Source organism: Lathyrus oleraceus, chromosome 5, assembly GCF_024323335.1.
Source record: "Lathyrus oleraceus cultivar Zhongwan6 chromosome 5, CAAS_Psat_ZW6_1.0, whole genome shotgun sequence".
Taxonomy (NCBI): Eukaryota; Viridiplantae; Streptophyta; class Magnoliopsida; order Fabales; family Fabaceae; genus Lathyrus; species Lathyrus oleraceus.
The window spans coordinates 568,780,477-568,785,678 of NC_066583.1; the positions used below are offsets into that span (position 1 = coordinate 568,780,477).

At 37.0% G+C, this 5,202-nt stretch overlaps 1 long non-coding RNA gene across 1 annotated transcript; it reads left to right on the forward strand.

Annotated features, from left to right (window-relative positions):
- Nucleotides 1-2,612: 2,612 nt before the first annotated feature.
- LOC127086529 (uncharacterized) lies at nucleotides 2,613-4,967 on the forward strand. Its single transcript, XR_007789500.1, has 2 exons — nucleotides 2,613-3,289; nucleotides 4,679-4,967. It is a non-coding gene; the product is annotated as an uncharacterized LOC127086529 (long non-coding RNA).
- Nucleotides 4,968-5,202: the final 235 nt, after the last annotated feature.

A 5,202-nucleotide genomic window follows, 5' to 3' on the forward strand; every position in this document is an offset into this window, starting at 1 on the left:
CTGCTCTGTCTTTCGACCATAAATTTGAACTTGGCAAATACCTCTATCACTTCACTTTTCTTCTTGATCAGGTAAGACCATAGTTTTTGACTGGAATCATCTATGAATGTAACAAAGTATTTGTTACCTCCAATTGAATCCACCTGGAGAGGACCACATACATCAGAGTATATGACTTCAAGAATTGCCTTCGACATGCTTTCTGCATCCTTACTAAAGTTGTTCTTATGTTGCTTTGCCTACACACATTCTTCACACACTTCGTTTGGAATGTCGATTTCTGGTAATCCTGAAACCATATTTATTCTCTTTAAATATCAGATGTCTTTTAAGTTGAGATGGCCAAGTCTATACTGCTATATCCATTCATCTCCGTTGGCTGCTGTTGCAAGGCACTTATGCTCCATCACATTAAGCTCAATCTTGAAGGTTCTATTCTGAGACATTGGAGCCTTCAATATCAATCTTGCATTTGAGTAGAGAACTCTCATCATCTTATCTTTGATCGACATCTTGTCTTTGACCTCTTGCCATCTTTCCTCATAATCAGTGTTGGTGTAAGCCCTAGAGGCCAATACTTTTGGTACTTGTATCAAATTATTTATTAATAATAAAAAGGCTTTTTCTTTATTATGTTTGTTTAATAAAGTCCCTAGAATATCTAGTCCGTTTAATGTATCAAGTATGACTTAATCATGAGATCACATTAAACATAAGGACACTATTCTTAAAGTATCCTTAGTCGAGCTTTATTGTGAAGTGGGATAACATTAAAGCATTAAGACTATTATGTTTGTAGACTGATGATCACATCTCATGGATCACGGATAAAGAGTTATCAAGTCTTAAACATAGGTATGAATATTAAGAGTAATATTTATACCGGATTGACCCGCTATGAGAATACTATATAGAAAGTTATGCAAAGTGTCATAAGTTATTCTCATGGTGATAATGGTGTATACCACTCTTCGACCTGAAACCACTATGGATCCTAGATGTAGAGTCAAGTGCTTTGTTGCTGATCCAACGTTGTCCGTAACTGGATAACCATAAAGACAGTTGATGGGTACTCCACAAAGCATGCTGAGGGACATGAGTGACCTAGATGGAATTTGCCCATCCTGCGTAACAGGATAAATGTCTATGGGCCCAATATTGAACTGGACAAGGATGACACGGTCTATACCTTGTGTTCAATATAGATAAAAGGGCAAAGGGGTAATTATACACATAATTATTATCATAGGAGGTTTTGTCAGATCACATGACATTTTCGTGACTTGGGTAGCAGTGATGTGTTGCTAGATACCGCTCACTGTTTATTATGTTAAATGCGTGATTTAATATAATTGCCAACGTCGTGAAAACCTACAGGGTCACACACAAGGACGAATTGATGAGAATTAGAGTAACTAAGAAACACCGTAAGGTACGGTGCACGTAAGTGGGAGACGAAATATGGTAAGGTACCAAATACTTAAGTGATTTTGGCATATTATGAGATATGGGCCAAAATACACTTAAGTGGGCTTTTTTAGCTTGAAGCCCACACAAGTGGTTCTATAAATAGAACCCTTGGGTAGAAGCATTGTCACTAAGACTCAACTCAAGTGAAGACTTGGAATTTCATTTCCCTCTCTCTCTCTCTCACTCAAAGCCTTCATTCGTACCAGCTAGCACTGAGATTGAAGGAATCCGTTCGTGTGGACTGAGTAGAGACGTTGTCATCGTTCAACGTTCGTGATCGCTCCGTGGATTTGTATCCAAGGTTTTGATTGTTACAAGAAATCTGCACCAAAGGTTTGAATCGCCATAAGAGGTAACAATTCTATCACTGATCATGCCCATTCGTAAGGATCACTAAATGGAGAAATTTTAAATTCCGCTACGCCTTGAATGGCAATTCTCCTTCAATCAGAACATCACCAACACCTTCAGCTGCTAGAGTGTTATCATTTGCAAATATCACCATGTTCTTCATTGAGGGATTTATGTTGACAAACCAATCTTTTCTTCCAGACATGTGTGATGATCATCTTGAGTCCAAGTACCACTGGTCATTGAATCTCTCTTCATCTCTTGTAACCATCAACAACGTCTCTTCTTCTTCATGTTTCGCCACCTTTGCATAAGTTTCTTGATTCTTCTGCTTTTCTGGACAATCACTAGAATAGTGACCATACCTTTGACAATTGTAACACTGAATGTGACTCTTGTCTGCCTTTTGACCACCACCTCTTCCTCTACCTGCAACACCACCTCTTTGGTTTCCTTTGTTCCAGTTTTTCTCTGATTCGATCTGTTTTCTTCTTGCTGATTTCGACCAGTTGAATTGTTGTAACCTCCTCTGCCTTTGTAGCCATTATAGCTTCCTTTGGCTTTTCTTTCTTTTGCTAATTAAGCCTGCAAAGCCATATCACTCTTTGACTTTCCTGCAACTCTTTCATCCATTCTTTGTTCATGAGATTCAAGCGTCCCTTGAAGCTCTTCCTTTGTCAATTTTGACAAATATTTTGCAATGAAGGAGAAGAGTAATAAAATTCTATAGAGTTTCTCTCTGTCCACAAACTGTGGAAAACTTCTTATTCACTTTGCAACTGCAAAATACTGTGAATACAATTTTATGAATGCTTTATTCACTTCATTACAAAAATAAGTGTTACTCCCTCTATTTATAGATTTAGGTTAACTTGGACCTCAAGCCAAAGCCCAAAACTATAAAAGTCCAAAATAGTTAACACTACTAAAATAGGCCTAAGTCAAAATCATGTGTGAAGCAACATGCTTCGACACTTCAACACACTAACACAACTCAACACACTAGGTGGTTCGACACTTACTTGTTTCTGTCGAGCAACCTACTTCGACACAAGGAATTACAATTCAACACACATCACAGTCACCATCTCCACCGTGTTAGAGGCTTCCTCAGCGGCGGAGATTTTCCATAAATAAAAAATTCGGATATCAAACTCTTCCTCTCAATTCCCTCTAATCGAATCCCTCATCATTTTCTACCAATCTCTAAACGATAAACCGAACCGAGTCGTTTACCTCAAGAACCCTAAATCTTAAATCCATAATTAAATCCTCCAATGGAGGAATCAAAATCCCTAGGTTAAGGCTTTGATTCCTCACATGCTAATCTATATGATGGTAATTGATTCGAAGCAAAATAAGGAGAAAAAGTGACCCACCTGCCGGAGAAGATGAAGATAACGATATTGATGAAGATTGAAGATTGAGCTTTGAATAAAGTGAAGGAAAACGCATGAACTATACTCAGGTGAGCGCGAGTTCTCTTCCTCGATTCTTTCTTAACCTGTTTCTATCTTCTTTTTCACCAATTCTTCTGAGGTTTCTTGCCGTTATTCTGGTGTGAGTGAGTGATGAGAGAGGATTCGAGATGAATGATTGGGAGAGGTTCTGATTTTGCAAATATAGACAATTGGACGAGGGTGAGTGATTGAGTTATATGTTGAAGGTGATGATGGTGAGAATGATTGAGAGTGAGTTTTGTGATTCCGAGACGGTGAAGAGGATTGAATGAATGATGAAATTGAGAAATTATGAGATAGAAGAGGAGGGTCAAAATGGGTGAAGGTCACAAATTTTTATAGGTAGCTAGTTGGTGTTATCTGAATTGGTGAGTTCAGTTATGAACTCGGTTAGTGCAACTGAATTTTGAGGATTTTGAGGCCACTAGTTAGCTCAGTTAGTTATAACTGAACTGAGGTAGTTAGGTTAATTAGTTAGGACAAATTATGGTTAGTTGATGTGGTTGAGACAAAAAATGTTTTTCTCGATTTCAATTTGCTGCAAGTTATGTTATTCATTCAACTAGGTTGGTTAGATGGTGGTTAATGAACTATTTTGGTTGTTAATGGTTATGAAAGTTTAGGTTGGTGTAAACTGCAATGTGTTGTTATGGTTTGTTAACCCCGCTGCTTAGTTATAGGTTAGCTAATTTTGTGTTGTGAATGATGCATTACCGAATTCATGTAAATCCAATGCCATGTGGTTGCTAATGTGATGATTGGTGTGGGTTGTGATAATTTTTTGCTACAGGTTATATGATGTCTTGTTGCAGCTCCATGATTTTGTGTGGAATTTATGCTTGCTGCAGGTTTGAGTTTGTATTGCAGGATCGTTAAGGTTTGTTAATGTGTGCTGCTGAATTGCCTTGCTGTATTTAGTACCATGGCCATGATTTTGTATGTTGCAGACATGCTTTAGGCTTGATGCAAGTTTGTTTTGTAGGGTGAACTGTTGGTTTTACAATGTTGTTAATGCAATGTTTTGGTTGAATTTTGATTACTTTGTCAATTGTTGTTATGTTATAAACTGATTGATTGTTTTATTAACTTAGTATGGCAGCAATCTATTGATGTAGTATGCAATTTTGCTTGGTTGATGTATGCAATATTGAAGGTCTGTTTGTTATTGCCTTGATCATATTTGGATGGCCTGCTTGGTTGTGCATTGCTTTGCATATGTTTGGTAAATGGCAGGCCTATTGTAAGCTTATTATGCTAGGCACGATGGTTGCCTGCATTGTATGTTAGGCCTAGTTGCTTGATGTGCCATGATCCTATTTGGAAAGATGTGTATGCATTGTCAATTGAATGTTAGACAATGTTTAATATGCTTAATGTGTTATGGCTTCGTTTTGTAGGAGACACACATAACCTATGATGGAAATTAAGGCTTTGCCAAGTAACTTATGCTTGTAGAAAATTAGCAAAGAATTATGGACTTTGATGGATCATGGAAGAATGAAACAAGAACTTAGGGTTTATGATGGTTTTGGTTGGTTAGTTGACCTTGGTTAACATGTTAACCAAAAAGTCAACCATTGATCAAAAGTCAACTTCGGTAGAAAAGTCACATTTAGTAATTTCTTTTGATGTATGGACACTATGTAATGTAATTGTAATGAATAAAGTGATATTTGTTTTATGAAATGACTGGTATTAATAATCCATTACAACACATGTAATCAAACCTATTTTTTTATTTAAAACAAACAACTTGAATACATGGTGAAATGAGTGTGAATGACACATGACTTTGATGAAACAAATAAGCCTTAGTATAGACTTCACCAAATTGACTAATGGAAAATGCATTTTACACAAATAGACCAACGTACAATGGATAGACCATGGAATAAACATAGACTATGAACCATGCCATGCT